This window comes from Pseudonaja textilis, chromosome 2 (assembly GCF_049901715.1).
Source record: "Pseudonaja textilis isolate UNSWEBS1 chromosome 2, rPseTex1.2, whole genome shotgun sequence".
Lineage (NCBI taxonomy): Eukaryota > Metazoa > Chordata > Lepidosauria > Squamata > Elapidae > Pseudonaja > Pseudonaja textilis.
The window spans coordinates 159,846,686-159,867,396 of record NC_141991.1 but is presented as its reverse complement, the minus strand read 5'-3'; the positions used below and the strand labels follow the sequence as shown (position 1 = coordinate 159,867,396).

The following is a 20,711-nucleotide window of genomic DNA, read 5'->3' as shown; positions in this document are numbered from 1 at the left end:
CTCGGAGGAGGGGGGAATTGGCCCTTATAAGCAGTAAGATGACTCATGAAAAAAGATGTTGATGTCTACTATTGTTGATTGAGTTGTTAATTTTTTTTCTACAAAAGATTTAAAATATGGCACACATGCCCAGCATTCTTCAGCCTATTCCTCCACATGATCATTTCCATGATGTCATTCTGTAACAGGCCAACCTTTTTACACTGCCATAAAAATATAACAGGAATGTGATTTGGGGAGGGTAAAATTAATAGCTTCCTGCAAATGCACTCAAGACTGTAAGAGGTGCAGAAAAAGAGCTTGGTATGTGTTGACTAATGTCTTCATTTAAAGGGATTACTTATGTTTTAAATAACCACCCATTTCCACATCATATTATTGTCTTACATATGGAGCTGGAGAAAGGAGGGGGATTCGACTCACCGTGTGGTTCTGGGCTTTTAGTTTTAGGCTATTCCAAAGAAGCCTGATTGTAAGCAAGATTCAGAACATGAGATCCAAACTGCCTACCATGATTCTCTTTTCCCATTTGGGTGCCAGTTTTCTATCATATTACATCAGCTCAACTCAGCTTTCCCTCAGTAGCATCACTCAGTCTTCATCGATAGTTCTCTTCAGAGAAAGTGCCCCCCCCCATGGGAAAAAAAGGGATAAAAGGAAGGGTAGCCTTCAAGCTTCAGAAAAGACTTTATAGCTGAGCAAGGTAGCCTCACCCACCCCTAAACAGAAGGCTCGTTACTTAACTTTATTAAACTCCAGGGAGGGCTTCAATGAGTAAAGATACACTGCAGACAACTTACCCATTTGGGATGCATTTATTTAGGGCTTTGCATATGTAAAAATGCCTTCATCCAAAAACTGGTTCAAGATTACATTTTTATTTTACTTGATTTGTTTAGATCTTCAACTGGAACTTGGGGGTATGAAGAGCCTGCAGTGAAAATTAATGATCACAGCTTGTCTTTAATGCATCTTTTGGAATCCATTTAAGTTTCCAGTGCAGGCATAATTAAAAACGCTTTGGCAGCATTCTGCATTAAATATAGATGCAGACTTTTAAGTAACTTCAAGCATATTTTTCTTGCTCTGTCATCCTTTGCTCTTCTGCTAGTATGGCATTTAACCACACCAGTGAAGTTCTACTAATGTCAGCAAGATTTTGGGGGGATTGCCATAGCTTAAGAAAATGGAAGGCTCCATCTGGAGCCAGAAATGGGAGCTTTACTTTTGATACATCTGTAATGCAGAAGTAGCACATTTTCAGCTATTTTGTTCTTCGTTAATGTTTCCTTTTAAGACATTTAAAAACAAAAATAAACTAAATCAGAAATATACAGTTGTCAAAATAAAAATGGAATTCCTTGGTGAATATTTATATTTTATTGTTTGAAAAAGCCCACTTAAGAGTTGGGGAAGGATTTCAGCTACGCTTCTAGATTGCTCTCTGATAAGACTACCAGATAAGGAAATTCATGTTAAGCAAGTTAAGTCTGCAATTTAATATATCCTCCTTTTTGTTGTTGATATTTGAGACAAACCCATCAAAGATACAGTATTAAATGAAATGGAAAATTGATCGTCAGCAATTATTAAAGAGCAAAATGAAATTGTCCCTCATTGCCATTATTTTGGAATTCATTTCCTTCTGTAAGAATGAATTTGTCCATAAGATGAAAACAAATAAACACAAAGCAATGCGAGACATAGTGCACTTCACTGTAAATTGGGGCATAAAGTAGGCTTCCTTTCTTTTGTATGGCCTGCTGAGAACCACGAAGGCCATTATCAGGGATGGTATGAAGTTAACTAAGGAGAATGTGGCTGAATTACATAGATTTATTTTTCTTTAAAAGGACCTTGGAAGAAGAAAAGGGATGAAATTTGTGCTTTAAGTCTGCAGAACCTCAACTAGCCCATTTATTCCGTCATCTCTCCAAAATGGGGGAACTATTTAATGTTGAGAGCCTGTTCAGGCTACAGGTTCAGAAGTCAATGCTAATCAGTGCCTAGTAGGTTATGCAAATAATCTGCATGGACTTCTTCATTTGGATGAATTTGTGGTGCCCCTTTTTTAAAAAAAATAAGGGTTGTAACATTTATAACATTAGTGATACATTTTCAGGAAAATGGCCAAATATTGCTGTTATGACTACTAAAAGACTTCCGCTAGTTTATGAGCCAGAAAGAGCTGTTATGCACCTCCTCTAAAACATTTTTGAAAGGGTATCTGCAGCTAGAACATAATTCATACAGGAAGTCAAGACTACAACCTGCAGTAATAAATTCTCTGATTGGTTCAGTTAAAAATGGGTATCTACTGTCATTTGAGAACCCTGGAATTTTTGACTGAATCTTCCAGGCAAACCAGTCTGAGGGGTGGAGTAGGAGATTTGCATTTGCAGCTATGTCCTCTCATAGCTGCTTTTTCCTTTGCAGTTGGACATTGGCTAGAATCGTATCTGCCAATGTTTGAATAAAGTCTCGAAGGACAGAAGGAAGATATTCCTGCAATTATCATGAGGGATAAAAGAGGGAGGAGAAGTAGCCCATTTACTTGCAAGATTCTGTTTTTATAGCTATTCTAAGGAAAGTAGTTTTGGTAGTGTCTGGTTCTGAGTCTGGTCTGTTTTATAGGCCTGGCTGACGTCATTCAAGGGAGGAGTAATCTGAGTGAAGTTCCTGAATAAATTTACATATCATAAAAAAAGCCTCATAGGATGAGTTTCTAGGGGTTCAGACTTTTGGCAGCATACTCCATAATTTTTCTTATTGAAATGATTTCCCTAAAGTTGCTATTTATTCCTAGTGATGATTGCGATTAGGGTAAGGATGGATCTGAACTGGGTGACAGGGATAAAAATTTTAGCGCAGCTTTTCCTGAGACCCTACATGTTCACAAATGTATTAAAAGTGCAGAAACATTTAATAAGGTGAACTTCTTCAGATGTAATAGACCACTGTCGTGTGCAGTAGTGATAGCTGGGAGAAGTAGTGGAGGAAAATCTTACCTAGACTTAGCCATGATGAGAGGGTAGTACAAAATTTGTTGATATGTGTGTATGTGGTGTGTGTGTGTGTGTGTGTGTACAGTATTGTCTGGCACCCTTTTAAATATTCTGACAAGACTTTAATTAAGGTTTTACCTGATGATTTTTGTAGGTGACATCTTTCCTAAAGCTGCTTCTGGCATTCTGGCATTTCTGCTTCACCTGTGTTGCTCCTTGGGCTAGCCTTCACAGCTAGACACAGCTAGTCTTCCTGCAGATGGACCCTAGGTTTGCATTTTAGCAATGATCCGTTGCAGAAGCTGGGCTCGGTAGTGCATTTTGAATGTTTTGGTTATGCCTTGGTCGAGAGGTTGAATTGTTGATGTAGGGTTTGGATGCAAAAATTTCAGTTTCATGTAAGATGATTTGTAAGATGATCCACTTGGGGATGGCTACAAGACAAATGGACCATTTCTTCTTCTTCATTTCTTGGTTAATACCTCTTATCCACTCCTCAAATAGGGCATCAGTCATCCATGCAGTTTTTTTTAGATTTCTAGGTGTCAGAAAGGTCTTTAGGCTGCAGGTTCTTGAATGAGTGTGGTTTTGATGATTTATCAATCACCAAAAGTTTTAGCTTCCCTCCTGTTAAGCTAGTGCACAGCAGAGCTGTGAAAAAAAAGTTTCCACTCTTATTTGTCACCCCTCATAATGAGGCTCCTATCAGGCATCCCCTTGAAAAAGAGCCCACACTCATCAGTGGCATCATCTTTTCTGCCTAAGTAAAAAATATTGTATTTTTTGATATTCTTCTTGAAAGGAATTCATTGCTACCAATTCTGCATTTTACTTTTTTTGCCTTTGGTGCAGACAGGATTCAACTGGTCAAGTTACAGGGAGTAAATTAATGAAACAAACAAAATGTTGAAAAGTTATGATATTTATGTAGTTATTTACCAAGCACATTATATAAAATATATAATGTGCTTGGTATAAAAAAACCAAAGTATCTTTACAATCCCCAAGGTGTGTCACAACTTTTGAACACCCCTAATGTTTGGATATTGAAAGTTGAAAAATTTGACATGCCCTAGACTGTATCAAGGTCTAGTTGGTCATTGGTCAAGATACAACTTACAGAGGTGGTCAATATAGAGAGGTTGGATTTCTATTGTGTACATATAATGTATGCCCGGTCTATGAAAATTAGGTCAACTTAGGGAGGTGGTCAATGTTGGGAAGTGGTCAACTATAGAGGTATTTTTATATCAATAGGGAGCTCAGGCATCAATGTCTTTTTTGCTTAGAGGGCTGCAGCAGGAATTTGGACTGTAGCTAAAGGATATTTTGTTCCATCTACAAAGATTTTTCCTGTATTCCAGGAATGGTGTTAGATAAACCATGTTTTTCTATATTAAAAGATCTGATTTCTAGCTTATATAGATTTTTGTTTATTACAGAATTGGTATGCATTGAGTTAATATACCCAAAGGATTGAGGAAAATGCTTAAATTTTGTTTTAAATTCTGCCATGGAGAATACACAATCATGTAATACATCAAACTGAGTGCATTTGGGATACATTTTGGTTATCTTTCCTTTCATGGGTATTAGATCACTGGCATATTGCATAAGACCAGGCATCCAGAGTTAGACAAGAAATCGTATTTTGATGGGAGGAGGCATTCATTCATTCATTCAAATTGGCTCAAATGGATGTAATGTGTTTATAAATGGGTGTGTGTGCATGTGCATGCATGCAAATGCATGTATACGTGTGCACACATATGTTTACTATTGGTCTGAATGAAATCAGTTTCTTCTTTCACATGGAAGTTGGTGTTTAATAGATTTTTTTCTCTTTTCCTTCTCCTGCTGTGCTGTCTCCTAGCTTGCGACTTTGAAGTGTCTTTCATGTTGATCCACTATATATTGCATATTATGAATTACTCTTGTTATTGCTTCTTCTTTTTATAATAAATAACAAGTCAGCATGTTTTGATTTTGTGGTAGTAGAAAATACTATTAGACTATATTTCCTTGCATATTTTAGACAACTGCTCTTGCACCTGTTCTTTCAGGCTGGCTAAAAAGCCTGAATTTTAAAATGTCAACACTAGGACAGGAAGGATCCATCTATGGAATTTGATTAAGGGCTGTATTTTCAAGGAAAAATTGTTCTGTGGCACAAAGAATTTTATATTTTTGGTTCAATTACTACTGTGTTCGCCACATTATTTTTTCCAGGGATTACAATCTGCAATGTTTGTGGACATCTTTTTAGAAATGCAAATGACATCTCTGCTACCTTTAAAATTATGATACAAAATATGAAGATTTCCCATGTTTTCAATACATGGATGTATTCTATCATTGATATTAGTCTATTTGACAACCTTGTGACCCATTGAGTCATCCTTTAAGAAAAAAGTAGTGCAGTCTGATGTGACCAGAATTAATATTAAATTTTCAGTTGACAATTTTTTAGCCCAATGGTGGATGGTACCATGATCATAAATAGAGAAATAATTTTAGTGGCAAATGAACTTCAGTAATAACTCAAAATTCACTTTCCTAAACAGACCACAATAGGGCAAAAAAACCCAGAGGCAGCAGGAGAAACTTCCAACTTCTTCCTGGCTTCCCCATTGGCACAAAGCACTGGAAATCATACTCACGTGACTGTGGCCATTCTAAAATGGACATGACTTTGCAAATCAAGGACCTTCCAATTTTATAGAGAGTAATGGGTTTTGGAATATTAATGCATTCATTAAGTTAGACTCAAGCTTGATTCAAATTTTGTGGTATAATGCAATGTTTGGACTAACTTTTGAGGGCACCAACAAGCAAACAGATAAACATTGTAATATAGATTAATGCGGGTTGTATTCACATCAGTAATACTTTGTCACAGATCAGTAGCATTATTTGACATACTGTATATGTGTGTGTGTGTGTGTGTGTTTGTGTGTATACATTATTGTTTGTCTCCCTCTCTAATACATATTCATAAAATATCTATGCTTGCTCATTGAGATTGCATGCCTCTGAAGAGGTGATCTTTCATCCACTAAATTCAGGTCTTAACAAATGTGTATCTTCCTTAGTCTTTCAAAAGGTGTCAGATTGTTTTTGCAACTCATAGTAGTATACTTTCCCTCCTGATAATAGAAATATCTCCAAGGTGTTTTTCTTTTTTAAATTCCTTCTCAGTTTTAATCTTTTCAGAAGTTTTGTATGTACATTTCCTTCAAATAAAGAATACTTTAATCTGCTTTTCAAGGAAATATCTTAGTTTTCTATGTTAAACATTAAATCAAAATTATGTAGCCACCATCCATAGTGATCACTGATTTCTGCAACCCTTACATAGGAGAATGCTCAGGGAATATGGTCTTTACAGGTTTGATATGAATTAATCTTAGTCACACTGCTGTGTCTAAAGTGAGATGTTGCTTTGTGGGACAATTGTCATAGATAAAAGTGGAAATTGGGTAGAATCAATAAATGGATATTGATTGAGATGAAACATTTTAAAAAATACCATCATGATTTTGCACTGACTAGCCATTCAAAATGGTGCTACCAGCCCCTTCTGACTTCTCTTCTGGAAAGGTGGACAAGACAAAATTAATTCTTCTGCCTGTAATTCCACTAATTCCACTAACCATTCAGTTTTCAGTCTGTTCTGTGATTGACGATCTCTTAACTAGGATTTCATGGCTGAAGCGCTTAATGTTTACATTGTGTTGTTTTCTGCATTTCTCACTGAGGAGACATTCCAAAAATATATGTAACAGGTAATTATGCCAGAGATTTAATAAAAAATACTAATACTATTTTTTTAATAAAAAATACTAATGAGTTTTACTGAATAGACATCAATAATGAACATAATTTTGTTACTGTAGAATATGTAAAGGTCCTGATTAGTACTGCACTTTCCTCTAAAGTTGTATTCCACTGAGCCCATTGGGTCAAGCCTCAGAATTTCAATCTCAAAGTAATGCTCAAAGTATTTATTTAGAAGTTCCAAAATATCCAAGGGGCAAGGACTACATTCTAAACATTTATTTTCTCCTTTATAGAATAAGGATTATGGACTAAAATTATTTTTCAGAGTGTATATTAATGGCATAATTACATTGGGAATCTTTTAAATATTATTACTTGATTCTCTTTGAGGCCCTTGTTTTACAAATACTGGAATGAAGCAGATCTTTATTCAAATTATACTTAGCAGTGAACACTGGACATTTCTATTTGCATTTAAACATGTGATTATTTTCATTCCAAGGCCTACCCATTCAAATTGTGACTGTGTTCAGTCTTATATTAATAGCTGATGAAAGATTAGATGGATAGAAAGCTTTACTTACTGAGACACATAGAAACACTAGCAGTGTTAATCTACTCTAAAACTTCAGAAGAATAATTGTTTCCTTGCACTGATCTAATATGTGAAGAAACCATTGTATTACTTGATTTAAAGAACAATTACTGAAATATTTCACAATAAAGTATTTTTTTGTATAAAACCATGCCTACTGAATGAATTGAATTATGAATACATAACGAATCCTGCTGAATCAGACCAAGGCTTTACCTTGTCCAGCATCTGTTTCCCATTGTGGCCAACCGAATGCATCCAGGAAGCTCTCAGGCAGGACACCAGGGCCATAGCTGTCTTCCGCGACTGTTCCCCAGTGGCAGGTATTCAGAGCCATGCTGCTGCCTCTGTTGTTGGGAATAACACAGAGAACCATTGGGACTAGTAACCACCAAGTGACCCTGATTAGGTCAATCAGATCTTTTGCGCTCTGTGGGACATTCAGCATTCCCAGTGGTTTGAACTGGCTTCTCAATGATAATTCTTCAACCCATAATTTTGAAAGGTAGGCTCTAAATGAAAAGTGGCAGGATCACCTTGCTGAGCTCCAGGTTACTTGCAATAGGTCAGCAAATGCTTCCAGCTCCAGCTTCCAATTAATCAGAAAATAAGCAAACAATAAACTTTCTTCCCTTAAACTGAGAAAATTTGCCCGTTGTACATTCATCTCCCTCTTTCTTTTTCTTTCTCTTTCCCTCCCCCCTCTCTGTGTACAAATAAAGAGGCAGGGAGTTGCCAGATTAAAACAGTGTTGTTTTTGATCTGGCAAGATTGACATTTGCCCAGAACTGGCAATAAATACTTGAGGCTCCCTTGTAGTGCTATTGTGCAACTTTCAAGAATTTAAATGCTTTGCACAATACTGTTTCAACAGACACTTGGAACATTGTCTAAATCTAAAATATGGGTCTGGATGATTTGGTTGGATCAAAAAAATAGAATGGGTACTGAAGACTTGGATGGCCCTACAGAACTGCTTTTGAGTTGTAATTATTGGAGATCACATGCTTTTCTCTTCTTTTTGACACTGGTGTTGGGCTTCCATTGTCTCTCTCTGGTCAGGGCACAGAAGGCACCCCAGATAGGTCTCTGTTGCAGAAATAGCAGATCTGCTGCTTGTGTTAAATGCCATGTGTTCCATGAACTCTGCTTTCCCATCTTTGCCCGATATGAATGGGAATGCTTTGGGAAAAGGGATAGAGTTTGGGGGCCTCAAGTTTTGATTATTTCTAGTAGCTGAAAAAAATGTGTGTTAAGCGTAGCACAAACTTGTTCATAATCTTCAGGACTAAAAAGGTCTTCAAAGAGGAAATAGTATCAGATCACCAGAGCCTGATGCTGTAATTTAATAGGGAAGTTTTGCATCTCCTAGTGGGTTGGTGTGACTTCCCTATGTATTGATTTTTCCACCCCCTGCAAGTCCATTGCAAAAATGCACTAGGATATTGAAAGCAGAAACGTCTGGTGTACGGTTTGGATGAAAGGGAAAAGGGGTGGGGTGGGGAGAAAATGTGGAGAGCTTGCCCACGTCAATTTTTTGCTGGAAAAGTCACGTCAAGCCTATAAACACTGCAAGATGCGAACCAGCCAAATGCAAAATCAGAAGAATGCCCTGCTGTGTTTTCCCTGGTCTATCCATCTGGGCGAGGAGGAGGAGGAGGAAGGGGGGGGGGGCAGAACAGGCAAGAACAGCAAAATCCATCTAAAAAGGATGCAGAAGCTCTCCAAACAGTCAAATGTCACTGAGTTAAAACAGGAGATCTCATGGCTATGAAAAATAACATGTTATTTATTATATGACACTGGAGAGCTTAAAAATAGGAACCAAATACAAATTCAAGGAAAGGAGATAGCATGGTGGCCCTTTGCACAAATACAAACCCATTATAAAAAGATAGAGAACAATTTGGCTTTAATTTGACCCCACAAGAATTAGATAAAATATGGCTAGGAGAGGAAAAGAAAACAATTAGTAAAACATATAAATATCTTTTGGACTACAAATTAAAAGAAGAAACAGTCACAGAATCTATGATAATTTGGGCCAAAAACGTGGGTCATAATATTGAATTAGATAAGTGGGAACACATTTGGCAAACAAATTACAAATTAACCATGTCAGTCTCGGATAAAGAAAACCTATATAAAATGTTTCAAAACCTACATAAAATGTTTCATCGCTGGCACCTACCTCCTGCGAGACTGGCTAAAATGTTTCCCAACCTACCACCCAACTGTTGGAAATGTAACTACACACAAGGAACATATTTTCACATGTGATGGACTTGCCCTTGTGCTCAGAAATTTTGGAGAAATATTAGAAATTGGATTTTAAATATAACAAAACAAAATTTAAAACTTGAACCCGAAACCTTTCTGCTATGTATGAAAGATTCAAGCATGGAGAAAAAATATCAATATTTAATTTTGCACATCATAACTGCGGCCAGAATAACCTACGCACAAAACTGGAAAGTGTCTTCTATCCCTTCAGAGGATATGGTAATTAAAAAAATACATGAATGCACTGAGATGGATAGCCTAACCAAACTGTTAAAAAATAAACAAGATAGTGACTATTATGAAATATGGAACATTTGGTATGATTGGTTAAAGAAAAGGTAATACTTGATATTTGGATAAGTTATGGAAATGACAGAAGACATGCATTTAATTATAAACTATATAGAGAAATTAAAACATTAAAAGAACGAAGGAGTTATTGTAACAAGGCAGATCACGTCAATGATAAAGATAAAGAAAAAAAATTTAACCAGTGCTCAATATATGCTGTAAAATGTATATATGTGTATATATATATATATGTGTGTGTGTGTGTGTGTGTGTGTGTGTTGATTTGTCTGTTTTAAATGTATGTCAAATAAATGTTTTTTCTAGAATAAACATTTAAATATTTTAAAATAAAAAAAATAAAAATAACATGTTAAAGGGAAAAAAAATCCCTTTTTGTCACATTATCTTTGGGCGATTTGGAAAGCTTTATTGGTTCCTTAGAAGTTTTTCCTCATCATCTTGTAGGTTCAGATTTTCCACACTTAAACATATGAAACTGCCTTGATTAGCCGCCTTCTCAGAAATACAAGTGAAAGTTCAAGGACAAATTTCTCCGGCAGCCAGGTGCTAAGAACAAAACAAAAGAGAAAGCTGTTGTCTTTCTCCTGCCCAGCTTGAGTGCTTCCCACATGTAGGTCATTCTTGGAAACCGGATACTTGATCTGGTCCCCACATTCAGTTGATCAGGTAATCAAGGAGCGGGTGGGGACCAGATTGTCTGGTTTCTTTTCTTTAATGGCAGCAGGAAAGCAGCGATCTGTTTCCTGCCTGACAAAATGATTGTGCTGATAGTTGGCAGTGGGAAAAGATGGTGGAGCTTTCTATGGCTCTCTGTGGCAGTAGGGATAGAGGATTGCAAGGAAGGCCAAGGCCACACTGTCCAGCCATGATCTAGTTAAAGTGATAGTGATTCGCTCTTGTTATGTTGTACCCTTTTAAAACACAAAGATGTTACATCTAAATTCTGGGACATTCTGCATATAAATATTTTCCATTTCCTCTGTGAACTCCACTACATTTCTCTGGATATTCATCAGTTTATTTAGATATGCATGATCATGACTGGAAACTGTACGGGTTTAATGCAATCACTGCCATCTTAATAGATAGCTGATACCAGGTGATGAATGCAGGATATATGGTTCTATCGTATCTTTTGGATTGCTTATCTGCAATATGCTTGGGTTTAGAAGCAGGGTGGCTTTAGTTTTTCCTTGTGAAACAGCCTCACAAGTAGTGTGATAGAATATTTCATTCATTGGTCTATAGAGTTTTGGCCCTCATGCTATTTTTCAACATTTACAAGAAACCCTTTGAGGAAATTATTCAGAGGCTCTTCTTGAGTCACCAAACATACTCCTGAACTGATCCAAATGTAACATAACAAAAAAAATTATATCAATAATCTAGGCAGACAAATTCTTCTCTCTGTTTTTCTTACCAGCTATAGATTCATTCCGACGAAAGAGAATATGCCTTAGAAATGCTTCCAAAGAAGACATTTTGAAGAAATACTTGCAGGCAATACAGAACATTATTTAGTTATGGAGTGGCTGAGATATATGTAAGAATATCTCTTCCATTGAATAAACATCTGCAGTATTTTGTATTTTCCCTTGCTTTCCATTTTTCAATTCATCCCCAAGGAAGAGACATCATAGTGGAACTCCTTCTATAGGGCTTTTTCCAGAATGGTTTTATTATAAAAGACTGTTCCACTGATGAAAAATCATGGGAAAATTTATCCTTAATCTCAGAAGTTCAGAGAAATTATCAACCTAATTACTCCACAAATTATGCCCAGCAGTTCATCAGCCTTTCTTAGCTCCCATTTATAGCAGCCAATGGGAAGGAAATCATAAAATCAAAAGAAAACAAAAATAACATGCCATCATCTTCTGTTCTGGCCATATGTATCTCCAGGGCTTTAGGAACTGCCAGTGATTCCCACAATATTTTTTTTAATTAGCATCTCAGGATGTAGAGTGGGGAATCAAAGTAGCATAGAGATCATTTTATATGGAGATTGAAACAGATTGGCATTTTGCAAAGTCTGAAGCAGCTTCCAACCATTGTGAGGGTAAAGAAAAAGATCTTGTGTGGTTACAGCTCCCCGGTCATCTCAAAACTTCAGGGGCTTTACTGAACTCACATGAAGCTTCAGTTTAGACAGTAGGTCTATGTAATTTATTCTGGTACATGTTTGGGGGAGTTTGCATATTATCTTGACATTGGTAGGTAATCTCTAGAGTGCTTCCTGTACTTGTCAAGCAATTTTTATTTTGAAATGGGAACTACATTGAATATTTAATCATGACTGATGGAAGATCAATCTGAGAAGAGAATTGGCCAGAAACTTTTAAAAATACTTTAATTGCTGGGTTTTGCAACTAGCTGCTTTCTATACAGAATCATCCATCTTTATTTACTTACCCCCATACCACCAGGGATTAAATAGTTTGGCTGCATAGCAAAGTCAATTCTTTGAATATTCTTCACATATTCACAGACACATAAACACACATTATATCATTGAAAATAAACAAAAATATTATGGTTAATTTAGATCCACATTTGGCAGCCACCTTTTATTGCAATTCTGTGTGCATATTGTATGCAATCAAATCAGTTATACAGATCATACAGTGTAGCCAGATGGAATATCTCATTTAACAGAGGATCCAAAATTATTTTTATAATGTGTGCTGTATATTTTATAACATATTTTATCTATAATATGTTAGTGATTTTTTTATAAATATCATCTAATGGAGCTATTTCAATTGAGGAAAGCTAGAGTCAGTCTCTCTCTCTCTCTCTCTCTCTCTCTCTCTCTCTCTCTCTCTCTCTCTCTGTGTGTGTGTGTGTGTGTCTGTGTCTGTGTCTGTGTGTGTCTGTGTGTGTCTGAGTGTGTGTGTGCCCCTCCTTTTCTTCTTAACCACTCTTGATTGGAAGAAAGTAGTCTCCAGTGGGATTTGATTGATATAGTTTTGGCAGCTGTAAATTGCTGACAGCATGCTGCAAAATCTCTCCTATGAGATATTTTCAGTTCCATTGAAATCTCACAGTTTAAAAAAACGAAGCAGCGTAGGTCAGGGGAACTGAGCAGATGTGTCTTTCAGCTTGCTTGTACTTGCGTTTTGTGGCAGAAATACAAAGAATGAATGACAAACATTTAGAAAACGGAGCTCTGAAATCTGTCCTAGGGATGAATTCAGGGAGAGGGTAAATTTGGAATCAAGAGTATTAATAAATAAGAATAAAAGCAGATTAAATATTACAAAAAAACCATGACAACAATTATCCAGAAGTATGATCAGATACTGCCCTAGTGATATGTTTTTAAGGATGAAAGGTATAAAAAGTAAACATAATACTACTGCATACTTTACAGATACTACATCTGTTTCAGTAAAATTGTTTCACGGAGGACTGTGCCATGGCATTGTCAAAGCATTATTTGGTGAAGCATTAGAGAAATAATGTGTTTTTAAACATTTTGGAGGAATGCCAGAAATTTCCCCACAGCATGAAATATATTTGTATGTTTACCTGAGGAATATAGTAGCTCAGCCATGACATAGACAGTGTATTTGTTTATTTATAATAAACTCTCAGGGAGTTTATAGAATAATATAGTCCTCAACTTATGACCACAATTGGGACTGGAACTTCTGTCACTAAGCAAGGTGGTTGTTAAGTGAGTCACACCTGGTTTTATGACCTTTGTATCATGGTCATTAAGTGAATCACTATGGTCATTAAGTGAATCATGTAGTTGTTAAGCACATCTGTTTTTCCCCATTGACTTTGCAGGTCAAAAGCCAGCTGGGAAGGTCACAAATGGTGTTCACATGATCCCAGGACACAGCAACTGTCAAAAAAACACACCTGAATTTTGATTGCATGACTGTAGGGATGCAGCAATGGGCGTTAAGTGCAAAGAGTAGTCATAAGTCACTTTTCCAGCAGTGTTTTAACTTCAAACAGTTGCTAAATGAATGGGCATAAGCTGAAGGCTATATGTATGAGATGGCTATTTGATCTGTAAAAATAAATCTTCCTGTAAGCAGAGAACAGCGAGAGAAGATCACCCATTTCTATTATAGGAAAACCAGTTTTCCTCATGAATAACAACCTGTGACTTGGAATCCATTTTATAGACTCTATTGGGTCAATTAGAATAGAAGGAACTGCTGAAAATAAAGGCACCAACAAGAGCTACAAGTAGGTGAAGAGATTGGTTGTTATAAAGCAGTGTTTTTCAAACTTGACAACTGAGATGTGTGGACTTCAAATCCCAGAATTCCCTAGCCAGCACTAGTTTTGTAATGCCTAAACAAAACTAGCTCCCCCCATTTCCTGTCTGCTTCCCTCATTTCCATCTAATCTTGTTTCTCCACTTCTCTTTTCTTCTCCTTTTCCATACAGCTATCATTTCTTCTTAACTTTTCTTTCTTTCTTTCTTTCTTTCTTTCTTTCTTTCTTTCTTTCTTTCTTTCTTTCTTTCTTTCTTTCTTTCTTTCTTTCTTTCTTTCTTTCTTTCTCTCCCTCCCTCCTCCTCTCTTTCTTGAAAGAAGAGTGTGGATATTTGTCTATTGTGAGAGAACAGCTAGTTATGAACATTAATTTTGTAAACAGGAGCTGATTTAAGAGATGCTTACTTTTAACCAATAGTTATCTATTCAATTATTATGGTTGTTTGCACAGTTAGCCAGATGTTTTGACTGGATTTGACATTTTTATCCACCCATGGAGCCCTTCTCAAAGACTTGGGACATGCAGATGGTATAGTTTGATGATTTTAAAGATATCACTGCAGGATGTAAGTTATTACTAGTAAGACTGTCTTTTGCAATTGACTGATAGTGATTTGTCAATGCTGATGGAGTTCAAATGCTACTCCAGATGCTTGGGCATTGTACTGAATGAGCTTATCACTATTGGTTACTGCTTGATTGATTGATTGCCACAATGGTTCTACTTCTATTTGCAAGTTTTTTTGTATTTTGTGATATTCTTCTTCTTTCTCTTCTACTCTGCTGCATCCAGGTATTGTCAGGTCCTCTATCAAGCCTTTTTTGTCTTTCTTATTGATAGTTATTAAATCTAGGATGATATTTGGCAGGTGTCTGTCAAATACTAAAGCCCCAGAGCAGTTTAGCCTCTTCATTTAGCATTACTTTCTATTTTTGTGGTCCTACCAGTTCTTGCTTGCAGGGAAGTGATATTCTTATAACTATTCCAATGCACCATTGTTGCTACTTTGTCATGCTGTTGTATGCAGTCATTCTGTATGATCTTGCAGCAGCTAATCATTTGACCCATTGTGTCTTCAGCGTCTTTGAAGAGGTGGCACTTGTCTGTTGCTATCTTCTCAATTCTGGCTTTGTATGCATTTCTTCTTAAGACCTGGTCTTGTGCAGCCAGAATTATCCCTCTGTCTCTTTCTTCAACTTTCCTGCTCTTAGCCATTGCCAGGCCATGCTGTTATCTGCTTTCCCTGCCAACTTTTTAATGTACTGTCCATGTATTAATTTGCCTTGCCATGTCTCTTTTCTAATCTTCATTTGGTCTTTCTTGTATTCCAGGTCTCTTTGGTATTAGTAATCTTTCATAGTGTAATAATTTCAATTCATCATCTTCACTGTCCTTCAGATATTCTTCCAATGTTTTTCTTCTTCTTCAGTTGTCTAATGTACTTACAACACTCCATGCCCATCTATGCTCTTTGGTAAGTAGAATCTGTCCACTTCACTGCATGGATGAAAGGTGATTTATTGTCATTTTTTTCTCTCTTCTTATCTAGGGCTTTCAGCTCTTCTTGTGTTCAGTCACCATTGCATCTGTATATATAATGCATGGCTATTAATTTCTTTGATGGCATTTTTTCCATTAAATTCCATTAAATTTGAACTTTAAATCTTCATTTTCATAATGTTTTCATGACTAAGCTTCTTCTTGACTTCAGTGTGTTTGATGTTATCAAGTTGAAGGAAACCCAGGCATTTTTTTATTGATTGTGTTCATCCAGGCTCCATAGGCATCTTGATTCCTTCAGTTTTCACTATTTCCCCCCTGTTGATGACAAGGATGTCACTAGTCCAAACTACATTGCAATATCTTGGCTATATATATGAACAGTGTTGAGAAGCAATTCTATTTCAGTATATTATGTTTGTTATTTTTCTGTGCCTTGTTCTATAGCAATAGCAGTAGCAGTTAGACTTACTCACTGCCCCATAGTGCTTTGATGACTTTCTGAGCGGTTTACAAATGTCAGCATATTGCCCCTAACAATCTGGGTCCTCATTTTACAGACTTCGGAAAGATGGAAGGCTCAGTCAACCTTGAGCCAGTCAGGATCAAACTCCAGGCTATGGGCAGAGTTAGCCTGCCATTCTGCATTCTAACCACTGCGCCACTACAGTTCTTTTACTTCTGCATTTAAATACATATACCTGCAAATATGTTGCTTGGAAACATACCCTGAATATGGTGGGGAAATGAGTGAGGGTCTTATTTCAGTGAGCCTGAACTAAATTTTAGCTGAATTTGGCAACCTGAGATGGGAATGTTGCACATTTTACAGGATTTATTTCTTTTCTCTTGGGCATGGGGTGGTGGTGGTGGCTGTTGGTGTGTTTCCAGGTACAATTTCAAAGTGCAATCACTTTCAATCACTTTTAAATCCCTACATGGCTCAGGACCAAGTTACCTGAGGGATCAACTTTTTCTAAGAGTTTCTACATGTCCATCCAACAGGTTGGGCATGCTACAGATCCTGCCAGTCAAAGACTGTCGGCTAATGGGAACTAGAAGATGGGTTTTCTCTATTGTCTTATGGAATGGTCTCCCTGAGATTGGAATGGCCCCAACCTTGTTGGCTTTTCTCAAAGATTTAAAAACTTGGCTTTTAAATATATTCATTTAAAATATTCTGTCTCTCTACTGCCTCCCTCGGTGTTTCCGAAGAGAAATTTCAGATTATTTTTACTGTTTCCTCTCCTTTCTTCTCCTTTTACTCTTATGCCCATCTGATGTCTGATGCTAAGTTTCTACTTAAATCAGCAATCATTCTCAATCAAGGGCCACTTCACTTCTTTGAATTTCTCCCATGGTCTCCAACTCCAACCCTGGACAGAATCAGGATATCAATTCAATTCAATTTAATTGTAGTTAAACTTACCTTACCTAATTGAAATTACAATTAATTCTGCTCAGCTAAATTCTCCTCATGGAGAGCAATATATGTATAAAAAAGCAAGCAACAGTAAAGCTCCAAATACCCAAATATGAAGAATGAACAGCAGTAACTATAAAAGGAATACAAACCAAACTCCACTCCATAAACTATGAAAGTAAGAAATGCCTGGTTTTTATATTTGTTATTTTGTTTAAATCTTTGTGGCTCCAATGAATAGTTGAAGGTATTATAGAACATTCCAGAGACATCAATGCTAGTTATTTAAAGGGCCACAGAGAATGGTCCCTTGTTGAGGATGTCAAAGTCCCTGAAGGAGGGAGCAGCCACATATTTTGAGATATGGAGGAGATATTGTATAGGAGGAGCGAGACGCTTTGAGAATCTGTTTGAGGGAAAAATGGGAATGAATGAGTGAGAGTGGATTCTTCCTTTAATATTGAACCTCAAACCCATAATGTTTTTTCAATGATGAGCTGGCACCTTAACATGAACCTAGAAAAAAAAGTGGTTAAAAGGTACAGCTTCTGCACCTGTATTTTCAGCATTTGTTTGTACTTAAATTCACTTTTTAAAAAACAAGTTTTATTCAGTTTTCCATATTTTAACGTCTTTTTTAGTGAACAGCATGATTACAGGTTTCACATATACATACAAATATGACCATGGTTACATATTCAATTTTTATATCCAATTCCTCATCTTAACAGTGCTTTTATACATGTTCTATTTTATTGTATTATTCCAAATATTTATCTCATTATTTAATTCACTTATGATAACTTCATAATCATTATACTTTAGTACTTTTAACTGTCACATTTGTATATTTCATCTTAAATTCTAATAAAAAAAAGGACATTTCTTCTATAAATTGGTTTCCCCCCTGAAATCTCAATATAAGTGCACCACCTCTAAGTTATAAATTCATTTATTTTCACCCCTTTTAAATCTCGTTAAAACATTTAACATTATTACCTAAAACATTAAAATTAACAATCCCTTTAAAACTACATAGCATATGTACATCAGATTCTGCATGATTTTTCTCCTTTTAAATTTCATTAAATTTCCCCCCCAAAAGGACATATTAATCTACTCATTCAAACAGTAAAACAATCCTAAATTAATTCCATTTCAGCTCTCCTCCTATATCATTTCATTTATTTCCATATATTTAATACACATATTGCATTAATTATTCCATTCATATTTAAACCAAAAAAGCCAACATTCCAATCTTAAAAATATTTCAATATATTTCAGCTTCTGCACCTGTATATTCCGCATTTGTTTGTACTTAAATTCCCTTTTGTTGTCCACTATGGAAATAATAAATAATAAAATGAATGTGATTTAACTCTTGAAAAAAGGCCCTTTCTCTCTGTTTCTAGATGCCTGGAATTGGACTAAGTCTCCAACCACCATAATGGTGAAAACAATAAAAATTCTTCAAGGGTTACATCTGTTCCGTACAGGTTTCATCCAAACAAATACAACACAAGTGGCTTGTTCGATTGTCAGAAAGAGCCCTACTTCTGAAAAGGCCTGCCCTGTGTAGGATTGTGTTGTAAGGTGATACAGCCATAAAAGAGTAATGTCCCATCCAAAATCCCATTTTCTCAGCTGGTTAGATCATAGGCAGATCCACATTGCCCGAGCACGAACCACCAACCATTGGAGGGCCAAAGCAGGTTGTCCTCAATCCACCCCCAACCCCCCAGCTTGCAGGAAATGTAACTTCTGCTCATATTTTCCCGGACTGCTTCAGAATGGGTGTTTTCCACTAATGGATGGAACAAGGGTTGATGACTGGTTCATCGGCTGCGCTCTCTGTGTTGTAGGTAAATGCCCTTGAAGGGGATGAATCCACATAATCTACAGGGTGAATAGAGCCTCTTAGTCTCATCATCAACATGAACTTTTGCTTTTGTTTATTTATATATACATTTGGGGGGAAGATGCACTGCAGTTTATAAAGTTAAAGTGCTCCTCTGTACTCATGCATTCACCACTACCAGCTTTAAATAAAAGCCCCTGTCTTGGGTGCTTCTTAATCTCTGCTGCATTTGCTGCTATAACAGTAGTCCTGTAGAGTAACGTGAAATGGGTTGAAAACATCACCTCCCTTTTTAATTATTTTACTAACTCTTTTTGCTTGTTATTTTATAATAAGTTCACTAGTAGACCATTGAAACGCTGAAACAATCCTTCCTTCCTCCCCTCCCCCCCACCCCTGCCTACCTCTCTCTGAGCCCCAGATAAATTCAGGGATAAGCCCTTTTGCAACATTTCTCTGTTTGGGCTATTTGGGAACTGGGGCAAGACTGATAAATGTGAAAATATTCACTTGCAAACTGATAAAGAAGAACAGCAACAAAGTGGAGAGTTTAGGAAAGGAAAAACAGTAATGAACAAAAGTGGTTTCTACCCAGCTTCAAACCAGAGACACTTCACATGTAAGGCCAGTATAATAGTTGCTTTGCTACAGGGTGAACTGCTAATGTTGGCTATTTCTGGAATGGGTTTTTGAATGTTCTGTCCATTGTCCTGCTTGAAGGCTATGGCCTGAATGACCCTCTCACGGGAAGGGAAGCAGTTGTGTTTTACCTCCTTGAGGGGGTAAAGAAACAGGAGAATTCACCAATTAGGAGCTGTGTGAATCACCATTCAGCAACAGAACAACTGGCCATCACCATGTCCAAAGTGGAGGAAGGGATTGACATCTGGGAAGAAATTGCTTAAGCCGGCTTCATTTCCAGCTGGTTTATTTATGGGAGGCAAACAGCTGAAGGTTGCCATGTGGAAGAGCCTTAAACTCCATCTACAGTAATGCTGCCTTATCTTTCTGAACTGCAATTAGATAACAGATGTGAAACATTTTGAGCACACTGAATAGAGGCCAAGCATTATTGTTTGGAAATAAGATTTGCTGAAATCCTTCCATTAAATATTTTTAAGAGGAGCGTGCTGGACAGCTTACATTTCCTTTACATGTGACTCTGGCACAATTCGTATGAAAGTCATGAATTGCAATTCAGTATCTTCTCCAAGCCGATTATATTGTTGCCAGCAGTGCTTGCTGAGTTGATTTCTTCGGTATTCCACCCTTTTCAACATTTGTTACTAAAACCCAAGCTACAGTGTTGGACATTCTGTAATTGGATTCTCAGAAAATTATCTTGTGTTAAATCAGCTCATATCATTAGAAGAAGTGGGAGGATATGAATACTGCACAGACATTTTCTCTTATATCTCTACAATTAAAGAGGCTGAGGGCTTAATGTTTTCCCAAAATTAAAATTACAGAGAGAGAGAGAGAGAGAGAGAGAAAGGGCCCCAGAATATCCTTGTGTGGAAGAGAGCATGTTTTACTGATTGATGACCATAAATAAATAAATAACATTTTATCTGTCAGATAACTAACACTCAGTGATACCCTAATTCCAACAGGACCATGTAGTAGTTACATCAAGACAGCATTAAAATGAGAAGGAGATAATAATAGGGAGTAATAAGTGGCAAAGAAGTGCAGTGCTGAGAATCACAATTC

The 20,711-nt window shown here is 36.7% G+C and overlaps 1 protein-coding gene across 1 annotated transcript in view; it reads left to right on the top strand.

Moving 5' to 3' along the window:
- TBX15 (T-box transcription factor 15) overlaps nucleotides 1–20,711 on the top strand; it is a 77,022-nt gene that overhangs the window by 9,512 nt on the left and 46,799 nt on the right. The window lies entirely within an intron of this gene.